Source organism: Candoia aspera, chromosome 9, assembly GCF_035149785.1.
Source record: "Candoia aspera isolate rCanAsp1 chromosome 9, rCanAsp1.hap2, whole genome shotgun sequence".
NCBI classification, from domain to species: domain Eukaryota; kingdom Metazoa; phylum Chordata; class Lepidosauria; order Squamata; family Boidae; genus Candoia; species Candoia aspera.
In genome coordinates this window covers 5,212,527-5,226,000 of record NC_086161.1, presented here as the reverse complement: position 1 = coordinate 5,226,000, position 13,474 = coordinate 5,212,527, and the positions used below count along the sequence as shown (strand labels likewise).

Sequence of the window (13,474 nt, the reverse complement as noted above, 5' to 3'; positions counted from 1 at the left end):
AGGGAGAAGAGATAGACCTTTCAGGGTGAAAGAACTGCTTCCAAAATGGCATATTTTCCAGGCAGCTAAGTCACACCTCTGTCCATGCGATGGAACAGCAGCAGAAGATCTAACGAAGATCCAGAATAGGATAAGTAGCAATACAAGAGAAGAAAGCTTCTCTTGCTCTGGTAACACATGTTCTGGCAAGAGTTAGAGGAAGACAAGCAGCTGTACTGAGCATCTCCCCACACTCTTGACCAAGGACCCAAATGAACAGCCCTCATTATAACTCAAAATCTGTAGCTCTGTTTGGCTTGCAGCCCTGCAAATTCTTCCTTGGATGAGAGCCTTATCAGGCAGGATGGGTTTTGCCTGGACCATCAACAGAAGCCAAGTTCATCGGAGGGTACAGTGAGCATCCTCAGACGATTTATCACGATTGGATATATGTTTTTGGTTCAAACAAAGGGAAATACCACTATTACAGAGAAGAAATACATGCCGTGTGATGCATCGCCAATCCCACTATGCTATTTATTCCTGTTTTGCAACAGTTCATTTCAGTTTTATTTTAACATGGTCAAGCCTGCCTGGTTCCTCCACCACCCAAAAATCCACAGTCTAGCAGCTGACTCACTGCTTGCAGATACCCCCCTTACTTGTTTGATTGCCTGTTTGCAGGCAGCAGCTACCCATGGAGCTGACCCCACTGCAGTTTATTCACGGAAAGTGTAATCTAAATGTTGGAGCTGAGCAACCAGAAAAGAGGTCAAAAGCTTGCAAGACAATCCCCTGGAGGACCATACTGGAGGAAATAACAGCAGATTGGTAATGCAAACTGGGAGAAAAATCTAAGGAGAACTTCCTTTGCAGAAAAGTCTAAACCATGAGCAGGAGGGAATCTCCTACCTCTGGTTCTCCAAGGGCTTGCTGGTGGTTTTAATCTGAAGGCCTAAATGGAAGTGGGGGAAATAATTCTACATGGACATTGTTGATTTGCAAGAAAAGAAGTCAGGACAGCACAGTAGCCTAGCATTTGGCATCTGCTCTGAGTCCCTGGCTGAAGAGTAATGGGAAATGGGGGTTGAAGAAAACACACAACTTCATTTCACCCCCTGCTCTATCTGAGCTACCAGGAGGAGATGCAAAGTGGAAAGGAGGGAACTTCACTTAAAGACCTGAAACTCAGGCCAGGAACCAGAAGCAGGTTTGAATCAAGGGTCCCCTCCAACAAAAATTGAGCCATCGTGTCCCCAGAAAATAATCCTCTTCCCCAATATGCCAGCCATTTCAGTTACATGGCAACTGAGCTAAAAGTATAGCGGCTTAACTCTCCAAAGCTGTAAGCAACTTTAAGACATTTGGACTTCAACTCCCAGAATTCCCCAGCCAGCCTGCAGAATTCGCCACTTTACAATGTGTGGACTTCAACTCCCAGAATTCTGGGAGTTGAAGTTCACACATTTTAAAGTTGCCTAGGTTGAGAAGCACTGCTCTAAGTCATAGGAACAGAGAGAGCTCCGGAGCTGTGTAAAAACTGGTGCAGAATCCTCGTGTGGGCTTGCCTTGTGCTAGAAATTGCTATGCTCTTTTGAGCAAGTCAGTTAAATAGGTTTCCAAAGAGGAATCCTGTAATTGGGCAGGGTTGATAGTATTCCAGGGAAGACACGCCTGGAAATGAGGCAAAATTTGCTGCACTGGCCCATTGGGTAAGAACGTGCAAAATATAGTGTGCAATAAATATGATGTAAGGTTACAATCTGATTATTAGGTTTATTATGATCATCACAGATGATTCAATGACTTCTGATAGCTGACAGATGTCATAAATATAAAACTAAATACATCAATATATTTGAATATTGCATTTCTTTCAAATGGATCCCTCCACTTCCAACTCTAATCCTTCTTTCCAAAGCAATAGCAATGGTTCCCTCAGTACTAAGCAACACTTAATTATGTTGTAACATCCTGGGTTGCTTTTTAATTTTGGACAGGGGACACATAACACTTGTCTAATATTCTTTGAAATCCCAGGGCTGTGAAACAAAAGACAAGCACAGCCTCTCCTAACCATAAGGTGTGAAAAATGCCAGCTACAGAGAACTTCTGCAGGACAAAAAGAGATCGCTGCCATTGCAAATATTAGTGGTTTCTTTCCTCCCGATATTGTAACAGCCAAATCAAAAATTTACTCCCAGCCTTGGGCTTTTTCCTGCAAAACAAGGAAGCCCAAAGAAAGAGAAATCTGTTTTCATCTGGAGAAGCTAAGGCTTAAAATATTAAATGTAAGTTTGTGAGTCATATAGGGTCTTATATTGGAAGGTGGGGTGGGGTGGGGTGGGGAATACAGTGATGGATTGCCATCTTTATCAAGCCATAGATGCAACTTTCTAGCCCACCCACCCAGCAATTGTTTAAATTAAATAAGTCAACAGACATGGATAAGTAAAAAAGAACAGCTGTATATTTTTTTTCTCCCAAACATCTATTAGACAAACTCTTGGGTAGCTCACATGCTTTTATTCAAACAAAACAAAGAAATTTACAGGATGAACATAGGCAAGGCAATGGCCTGGAATGGTTGGAGATGGGGGGCGGTTCCCAGAAAATTCATTTGATAAAGGGCCCTGTGCTTCCCAGAAGCTTGCAATCCGCCCCAAGGAAAATAATGCTCTGTAATGGAATGTGACTGTCCTTCCTTTTTGAGACTGAGTTTATTTAATTCATTACCTCCCCCCCAAATATCCATACCAGTACTGTCCATTAAGCGTCCCATCAAACTTGGAATAAGAAGCCTTCTTTTTTTTCCCTTCAAACCCTGTTTGCTTTGGAAATAGACAGGGTTGGGGCAATATTAAAGTGAGAGAATATAGAACGGAATGAATTTGGGCGGGTGGACTGAGACGCCTAAAACAGAAGCTTAGCAAAAACAGATTGACGCACCCTCAGTTTCCTGGACTCTGGAAACTTGCGTTGATTCTGCCCCTAAATGCAGAGTAAACAGACCTCAAGAAGCATATCCCAGAGCTCTCCTCTACTGCTGAAACTGTCCCTTGGACTTCCTGCTAGGCCAGGGGGAGTCACAGCAGTAAAAACATCAGGGGGCTTCCAGAAGCAAGGTGTCATGCACCACAATTCTCACTTGTTGCATCCATGCAGGGTGCAGCTGCCCCATAATCTACAGCAGCATTAATATAGCATGACTGGCAAAGAGGGCTAGGGAATTCTGGGGGTGGAAGTCCACACACCCTAAAGTTGCTAAGGTTGAGAAACACCGCTCGATAGCAACCCACTTTCTGGTTAGTCTGGCAGATACTGTGGAACTTGAGCTCTGTTTTGTTAGGAGAGACAGATCAGGACCCCAACCTGGCCATTTTCATAAACGACAGCCCTCCGTTGTCTTTGAGCATTTTTGCGGTACGTATGCAAATATCCAGGAAGTGCTGCACAACCCACAGACAGATTCTACAATTGAGCATTTCTGCAAATGAAAGCAGGTAAGAAAATCGTCCAGGTCCAATGTATAAAAATAATATTTAAATCGTCCCTCTCTAAGAAGAGGTGATTTGAGAATGAGAGAAAGATTGAGAGTGTGGTTTGCTTATTTGGGGTTCAGCATCCTGTCAACCATGGTTCAAGAAACCACGCCTTTCCAAGATGTATAAACTGAGTCTGTAGGTGCATGTCTGTCTCTGTGTCCATGTTTCCAAACAAAGAAACGAGGTATGAATTAATGAGCTGGAATAAGTGCACCATGTAAAATCTCTGCTGAGCAGAATTTTTTTTTTACTCACATTATAATTGCCTTTCTTTTGCTTTCTCTTTTGTATTAACTTTGATCAGGCATTCTCGCAAGCATAATTAGCAAGAGAGAAGTTGAAGTGCAGTTTAAACCTCGTTTGTAGAAATATTCTTTGGGGAAGAATAACAGACCAAAGAGATGCACATATGTCCTCCTTGAAGCCCAACGGGGTATTGTTCTAGAGTCTGCAATAAATCAGAATCGATGTATCACCAGACAGCATCATTTACATTATTTATAATAATAAAGGGTGTGTGGCAATTCCAGTAATTGTTTCCCAGAGGTTTTTTTTTTAAAAAAATAAACCAATTAGTATTTTGCAACTGTTTTGGGAAGGCATAAGCCTCATCCATCTCCCATACCTGCAAAATATCTTTACATAAGTCATGCAATTAATCACAGGGGATCCAAAGTACAATATCTTTGAACAGCATTTTCCTCCTATTTTGTGAAAGTATCTACCAGGAGAACCCTCACATACCAGAAACAAATAAGCAAAAAGAGAAAGAAAGAAAGAAAAAGAAAGAAAGAAAGAAAGAAAGAAAGAAAGAAAGAAAGAGAGAGAGAGAGAGAGGGAGGGAGGGAGGGAGGGAGGGAGGGAGGGAGGGAGGGGGAGGGGAGGGGAGGGGAGGGGAGGGGGGAGAGGAGGAGGAGGAGGAGGAGAGGGAAATCACACTGTTTTCATCTGGAGAAGCTAAGGCATAAAATATTGAATGTAAGCTTGTGAACCATATAGGATCTTAGAATGGAAGTGGGGGGAATACAATGATGGACTGCCATCTTCATCAAGCCATAGCTTCAACTATCTAGCTCCCCTGCCCACCCAATTTTTCAAACTGAGTAAGTCAACAGACATGCATAAGGAAAGGAAAGGAAAGGAAAGGAAAAAGATGCATGTAAAGCTGAAACAAAGCATAGGATATTCAACTTTATTGTAACATACATTTCACAGACTTGGGTTTATAACTGTGGCCAACATCGTCCAGCAGATCTCCACAATCTCTTTACAGATCAGAGTATTTCTCTAGTCAGTCCACAAGAATGTCAGGTGTCACTCCACAAAATCCTTGGTCATGGACAAAATAGAGCTATACATGAATCATGAAGAAAGGGTTGCACTTGTACCCTTAAGAAGCCCAGTCAAGAACGGCTGCTGGGGATTTTGTGTTCGTGGCACACAAAATCAGGATTCCTCAATTTCTCTGCCCAGAGCCCGATTCCACTCCTTTCTGCTTCATAGACCATTTTGCCACAAGCAGTGTTTGCCCAGAGGCACATCACTGCTTAACTGATAGAGATGTGTACTGCTGTGACTTCTAAAAGAGGTTCCAATGGGGCATCCTTGGGCGAAAGCAAGATAAACTTAGCCCCGTACTTCCTCACCAGTATATTGGCTCTACGTGTGTATTCCTCTGGATCAACAGTGGCTCAAAGTTTAATAAGGAGTCAGAATGGGGGAGATGGTTTTTGTCTAAGGATTTTTCTTCCCATTTTTCCAATGGGGGAAAAAGGAAGAGGGAACAATGAGAAATATTTCCTATGAAGTGTTTCTCCCTGATCTTAAAAAAAGGCACTTTTTAAGATTTAGGGTAAAGTTCCTTCTGTAATATGAAGATATTTCTGTGAATTTGCCTATTGTGTTAGAGGATACTGATTCCTGTATGCTGTGTGGAAATATACAAGATGCATTTCTGCCCTGAGAAAAGACAGGAGTGATTTTCCTGAATCAAGGGCCATCTTCTTATGAACTGCCTATTGCTTTCCTCTGGACACCCACGATGTAGTCCGGAGATCCACAGACAACTACCCACAATGGTTTGTGCCACACTAACGTTGTAAAAAAAAAAGTTGTAATCCAGTATATATAATTAAGCCCCACAAGTCTCAATGAATTCAATGAGGCTTATTTATGAGTAGATAGGTAAAAGGAATGAATGGAAAAGTACCTACACAATTCAAGCCGTAGTACTAAGTAAGTGTGCTTCTGTGGAACAAAGGCTCCAGTAAATCACAAAGGTTTTACTTTTCAGTAGTTTGAGATTCTATAGATACACCAAACGTATCTTTTGTTAGGCTACCCCTATTATAAATACACTGCATTTTGCAATGTATTGTTACAGCTGTAAACCAAAGCTAAGTTGGGGAAGAACATTTTATCTATTTCTTTTCAAAGTTTCCTTTTTAATTAACCTTCGTCCACCTGGTGGGGAAAATTGTGAATTCCCCCTCTCCCTCCACAGCTGCAACATTTTCAGAATTTTCGCACCTCTGGAATGAACTACACACTTTGAAAAGTAGATGTGGTTACGGTGCAAGGTTGTGAATCAACCCTTAATGCCTTTCTTGAACAAAATCCCCACTGGCCCAGCAATTTCCTTGCAAAAATGTTTAATGTGTTAAGCACTGAAAACCATATCCACCAAGGAGTGGTGGATTTCATTTCCTTTCTCTACAAAAAGCTAATAAGTAGAAGTGTTTTCAACATGTCCTGAATTCCCAGGTATCACAGAATTAGGGAAGAGGACCGACTGCTCTTCCTCCCAGGGGGTAAACTCATTTTGTAATAAGCATGTAGATATTGCTTCCCAAAGTCAGTTCTTTCTGTTAAGAGCTTGATTGCCCATAATCTCAGCAGAGGAGCCATAAGAGGAAATTTCTGAAATCAAATACATACTCTATACTCTCTACATGCATTTTCCCTTTCGAGTTCTTCCTTCAAAAGGGAGCTACTTGGGAAATCCTTTGCAATTAAGTAGGGATTTAAAACCAAATCTCTTCCAGCTTGTTGTGCCTCTTAGAAAAATGCTCAGTTGCTTGCTTTTTGAACAGTCCTAGGAGTCACCACAAAACAAGCACGCAAATGCAACCTTTTCTGCTGCTCTGATGTTCCATCTACAGAATTATCTGGATCTCATTCTCTGCACTCAGGTTCCTAGAACACATTGTGCTGAAGTCATATCATTTACCCAATGTAATGCCACTCAATTTATCACACTTCTCTGAAAGCTTCTTAGTGCATTTGCTAACCAAAAGCTACTTGATATGTTAGGCCAAGAGATGGCAAATGTCCCAAGGTCACCCAGTGTTGTTCCAAGGTTGCCAAGTGAACTTCATGGCTGAGTGAGAATTTAAACCTTCTCAGGACTCTCAGCCATTATACAAAACTGGCCTTTGAATGACAGGCAAAGGGGACTCAGAATATATCTGTGTAGCTGCATGCACAATAAACCATCATTGCAGCTACGGATCTATGCATTCTTGCTGGTCAGTTTAAAGGACAGTAGTCATCTGCAGGTTAAAAGCAATTTCTTAAAAAGAATTAAATCAGTTGAGCCCCACTAGCAATGGGAGATCTTTCTGAACTTTATTTTCAACTTCAGTCAAGAACTGTGCATGCTGAAAATAGTGGCAAACTTCATGCCTCCTCAGATGTTCTCTGCACAAGAAAAACTAAGCCATCTCCTGCAGAGGCCTCGGACGGGAGGAGATGGGCAGGGATAAATTAGATAAATAAATAAAATAAAATAAATAAATGTTTCCTTTTGTATTCAAGCAATAACACACCCAGTGGGTGATTCCCTTTACCATTGCTGGCACCAACAATAAAACTGTGTCCCATTTTTACCACCACAGAGATAACAAGAGATACCACCACAGCCATAGACCATACTCATGCTACAAAGACGTCCTATTGACCATGTATTCCCATCCCAGAAATCTTCAGTAGCGTTTCCAAAGGAAAATGTTCAAATTATATTTTTCAAAAAGGATATTAATGGATAAGACCAAAACCAGGAACTAAAAATAAGGGATGTACTTTTAGGCAGAGCTACAAAGTACACGTGATGCCAAAACAGACCACCCGATAATCCACAGTCTCTTTTTCAGACTACGTTTTGCAGAATGCTTGGAACTTTCTCACCATACCAAGGATGCAAACACGCCAGAGTTTGGACAGGGATGCTTTATTTTCTGTCTCATTTCTAGTTCACATCTGCAACCGAATAACAACACAATTAATAACTAGCAATTAATATCCTTGCTGTCAGCCTTGGCAAAACAAGGACATCTGTTTTAACATCATCAGCATCAAGGGCAGGCTTGGTGTTACATCTACAGTAACTTGAACACAATCAGGCCTGTTCGTTGTCTCAGATAATCTGTCACCCAGATTAATCTCCCAGCATCTGTCCTTAACTTACTATCAATATCCGTTCTCTGCTTCCCCTCACCTTTTGCTGTTGATATGAAAGCAGAAACCAACAGGACCATCAAAAATGTAAACTGCCTAAGGCTGTTAAGCAGTGCCAGACACCCGTTTTTCACAGTTTCGTTAACTGAGATTTTATTCAAGCAGCACGTTGGTTTCCTTGACTACTGTATGAATGGGCTTCGAAAAGGCAAGCAAGGAAGCTAATATTCCTCACAAATGTAATTTGAGATGAACACAGAAGGCATCCCTCAAGCGACATGAGACAGAGCGATGCTCTGGAAGAACCACTATTTTGTGATGTTCCTTTTCACATCTCTGTTTCGACAGTGGAAGTCCTGCTGGTGACTGAAATGGAGGAAGGAGCAGAAAAGCAAAATATAAATCATCAAAGGACACACCACCTTAGAAGCAGCATTAAAGGTAGGTAAAGGTAAAGGTTTCCCTTGACGTAAAGTCCAGTCGTGTCCGACTCTAGGGGGCGGTGCTCATCTCCGTTTCTAAGCCATGGAGCCGGCGTTGTCATAGACACTTCCGGGTCATGTGGCCAGCATGACGACTCGGAACGCCGTTACCTTCCCACCGAAGCGGTACCTATTGATCTACTCACATTTGCATGTTTTCGAACTGCTAGGTGAGCAGGAGCTGGGACGAGCAACGGGAGCTCACCCCGCCGCGCGGTTTTGAACCGCCGACCTTCTGATCGGCAGCTCAGCGGTTTAACCCGCAGCACCACCGCGTCCCTCAGCATTAAAGGTAGTCCTTGCTTAATGACCACAATTGGGACCGGAATTTTGGTTGCTAAGCAAAGCAGCCATTAAGCAAACCTGAACTGATTTTAGGATCTTTTTTGTGGCAGTCAAGCAAATCATTGTGGGCATTAAGCGAACCATGCGGTCATTAAGTGAATCACATGGTTCTCCATTGATTTTGCTTGCCAGGAGCTGGCTAGGAAGGTTGAAAATTTGGATAACATTGCCACGGGATGCTGCGACAGTCATAAATGCAAACCGGTTGCCAAATGCCCAAATTGTGATCACATGACCATGGAGACACTGCAACGGTTGTGTGAGGATTGGTCTAAATTGTTTTTTTCAGCACTGTCGTAAGTCTGAACCATCACTAAACATATGGTTGTTAAGTGAGAACTAACTGTATAAACACTTGTCCACACAATGCCAACAGAACTTCTGCAGGTAAGGCTAACCGAAAAACAACAGTGGATACAGAATTTAACACTGTGAGAATCCTTGCTTTGTTTAGTGTGTGTATGTGTGTGTAGTCAGGGAGAGAGAACGAGAGAAAGAGATCAAAAAAGGAAAGTAGGGACTGAATCAAGGGGATTTCACTGCCTGTGGTGCAGTGCTGCTAGCCTTTCCACTTAAGTTAAAGCAGAATTTTTAAAAGAAAATTATATTGTTCATACAAATATTCTTAGATCAATATTTACCTAAAAACATTGGATAACAAGCAAAACACAGTCTGCAAAATAAGCCGAGCAAGGCAAAGTTGTCTAAGCTGTATGATTTAAAGCCACACGTTGCTTTTCCTGGCACTGATACCGTTTGTTCTGCAGAATATAAGGAAATCATCTGAGTGGTGCTCTCTAGTGGCGTTATAATAAAGACGTTATGCGCCTATATTTTATCTGAAGAGGCCTGCCCTGCACTTCAAGTATGGCTTTTCCGAAGGATATTTAATCCTGCCTTAACCCTGCCACTCAGTCTGGTGATCCCAAACACTGAGGATGAACAAGCTCTAGCCCAGCCGTCCAGGCTCAGATGCCAGACGTTCCAAAATTATTACATTCATTTCATGAGTAGGCCTGGACAGATGCCTTAACCGTATTCTCAAACTGAAAATAAAGAATTTATTTATTTTATTTCTTCTCTTCCCCAAATGGACTGTAGTCCCCAAAATTACAATTGTTGTCGTTGACATTAACATCTGCACCTTCCATTTCACCTTTTTCCTTATCAAACCAAGGGATGAACTTTCCTTCCTTCCTTCCTTCTCTAAGTTTATTCCAGGCTACTCAGCAAACACATTGCAGGAATTTGTCCATAACTTCATTATATTTCTTCCACTGTCCAGCTTAACCATGGCAAAAGGACCAGTTCATCTTCTCTGCTGCTCATACAGGATATTCTGGAGTTAGATGCATTCAAAAGGGCAAAAGGGTTACCAGTAGGTATTAGCGGGTGCTGCTGGCAAAGGCGAACAAGATACCATCAGCCAGGCCCATGGTGGATTGTGCAGAGACTGTTTTCACTTCAGATCAGTAAAGGGTTTCTCTTTATTTGCACCGGAGAATATATTATTGAAGATCATCACGTGCAAAGAAACTTTATAATCAGGTTCTTATCTTACGGGCATTGAAAAAGTAGGAACAGAAGCTGAAGAGGAAAGTGCAATCCTGGTCACCTCTTTTCATGGGACATGCAAGAAAAGAATGATAGTCTTCTTCAGCCTGGCAACTTCTAGCCATGTCGGAGCAGCAAATCCAAGAATTACCCATCACATTTAGTGGTTGACAGGTTGGGGTGGCTTTGTTAAATCAGGTATACCTTCTCCAGACCTGCAGATCCATTCAGATCACATCCCACCCAGCACTTCATACAAGTGGACACAGCACAACCTTTTCTGGGGGCCTGGATCTACAGAAGTGGGTCATTCTTACCTAGTATGGGATTTAGAATCTACAGACAATCCTAAACTCTTCCCTTCATTGCAGGTATGGGCCATAGTTCCATCTTTCACAGAGGACTATAATGTGGTGAGAATGGAATTAGGTTTGCACATGGCATCCTACCCCATTCTTGACCCAGTTAAATGTGTTGTGAGAAAAGGCCTATGATTAAGAAGAGGTCATTATGTGGATCAAAGGGCAACTCTGTTCATGTAGGTTTTCCACTGCAGAAACAAGAGGAAGTCCTATAGTATTTCAAAAGTGGAAATTTTGAGTTAGGTAGCTAAATTATTCTCTCCTCGAAGGGATGGAAAACTTCAGAATGTTGGTTTCAAACGTTGATAACGAACAATAAAAATGCATCCATTCTTGAAATACGGAAGAAACTAAGCAGGTCCCTAAATAAATTAAAATCAGGCAGTAGCAATGAAACTAAAGATGAAATCTGAACGAATGGCACATTTTGGATGCTCCAACTTCACACTGGTAGCCAGTTGCAATTCCCATACAAGGAGGAAACTACCTCCAAAGCCTCTTCCAGCAGGCCTTTCCAGCTCTAAGTGGGATTCTGGGTAATTGTTGTAATTAAAGCATCTGAAAAACAAAAGTGGGGGAGGACTCCTTTGCAAACATACTCCATCCCAGGGAACAGCTGTGCTTTGCTGAATGGGAACACAACCCTTGCTCCCTCTCAGTGCCCAAAATGTCTGACTCATTGTGAAAGGACTTGATTATCTGATCTTTCCGGGGAGCATAGAGAAAAAGGGAAGAAGTTTTGGAGTCACTGGACAGAGAGGAGACAAAGACAGAAGCATCAAATGTGAGTCATCCATCATGTTAAATAGTCTGCTTCTCTTTCAGAAAGAATTCTGGCTGAAGGAATCTAATTCAATATCAAGAGGATATGTGGATGGATAAAATGTGATGTGGGATCCAGATTTGCATAATTCAGTCTGCAGTACTTCAGTTTCTGTAGAACAAATAAGACACTGGTGGGGGAGAAGGAAGGCAGGAGAAGAAACATGAAAGGAGATGGTTCAGGAGCTGAGATGGTAAAGATGACCATATATAAGAAGGAAAGGAACCAAGAATTTTGCCTCGCTTGCAAACTGGCTAAAATCATCCAGGATGCAGATGAACACTAAAATCCCCCTGTGGAGCATTGTTCGTCTTCTGATGTATCTTTTTTAGATTACTATTATTCCAGTTGAAGAACTTTAATGTGGCAGGCAACTAATGATATTTGATCAAGGACCAGAAATTAATAACAGATTCAGTCAGCATGCTGAGTATCAGTTCCATCAGTCTTTGAGATTTGTTTTAAAAAAGGAAGTATGATGAAGGTGGGAGAAAGAATTAGGACAGGGTCAAATTATTCTCATTTTTTTTTCACCACTTCTTCTATCTTATCCCTACCTTGAAAATCTGGCAATGTTTGGAAGTTTGGAAGCCATTTAGATCTTGAGAGGCTGTAGGTAAACTGAGTGGGAAAACTTTAAGAAATAAACTGGCATAAATGGGATGGAACTGGCCACCCCACCCATATAAAAGAGCCTTCTCCTCAAGGTTAAGACGCCCCCTTCCCTGTTACATTTTTTGGAAAATGGCTAAGATAATCTTCTTCCTTTGGAACATAGGATGTTAGTTTGTGGTGGCAGTGTTTTTTATCCAGCTTTTCTGTTTTTATCTAGTTTTTGTTGGGCTCTATATATTTTATATGATTTTATGGTGTTATTTTCATGATTATGAGCCTCCCAGCACCTATGATTGGTGCAGCCTATAAATTCACGGAAATAAATATGTAACTAAATAGCATGGACAGAATTCCACTGCAATTGGGACCTCAAAGTCTATGCTCTTCAAAGGTGCCTAAAAGTTGTAGGAATTGGTGCTTAGGAGAGAAAGGAATTCCAAAGTATAGGGATCACCACAGGTAAAGCCCCCCATCCCCACCCATAAGCTAACACAAGACAACCCTCTGTGGCTGTAGGTAAACTGTACAACTTCTCCAATGATCTCAGTAACAATAACTAAGGTGGTCCAACTGGTGCCCTCATTCCAACTTCTTTAGGGCCTTGAAATCCTAAGCAAAACCCTGAACACTAACTGCTAATTGGCAGCTAGTGAAGTTGCTTCCCCAGAGGAATAATACATACAGTTGTCCCATTCAGCAACATGGCTGTTGCATTTTTATCAGTGGCACTTCTGGATCAAGAGCAAAGGCGGCCTTATATAAAGGGCATGACAGTGATCTGAACATGAAGTTACCCTTGTGTGGACTGTCCCTGTCCAGGAATGGTATAGCTAGTCAAGGAGTCCTATAGTCAAAGGCCATCCTGGCCACAGAGACCATTTGGACCTCCAGTGACAGGATGACTCTAGATGCTTCCCCAAGCAACATACCTGTTCTTTCTGAGATAGTGCAACCCCCACCCCCGCCCCAGAGGAGGCAAACTTATCAATTCCCACACTTAGGAACAACCTTCCCCAAACCAGTTTAATAACAGCAAAAGATAAAGGGTTTCAGACACCCCAGAGAATACTCAGGCTACCTACAGGGCAAGGTGACATAGTAATATGTAACCCTGACAACGAGCAGGTTGCATTAGATCATGTTCTGACAAGACAAGGATTGATCTGTCTAAAATTCCAGCCAACCCAGACATGCCTACTTTTAAGTTAGGGATCAAACAGGCCAACTTAACTTTGCACCTAGACGTTGTGGTTTTTGATTGATACATAACATTCCTCAGCTCCTGATATCCGCTGAGATCCTTCCTAGCTGGGT

At 42.0% G+C, this 13,474-nt stretch overlaps 1 long non-coding RNA gene across 1 annotated transcript; it reads left to right on the top strand.

Annotated features, from left to right (window-relative positions):
• The first annotated feature begins 9,967 nt into the window (after positions 1-9,967).
• Positions 9,968-11,848, top strand: LOC134502590 (uncharacterized). Its single transcript, XR_010068464.1, has 2 exons — positions 9,968-10,558; positions 11,548-11,848. It is a non-coding gene; the product is annotated as an uncharacterized LOC134502590 (long non-coding RNA).
• The last annotated feature ends 1,626 nt before the right edge of the window (positions 11,849-13,474 follow it).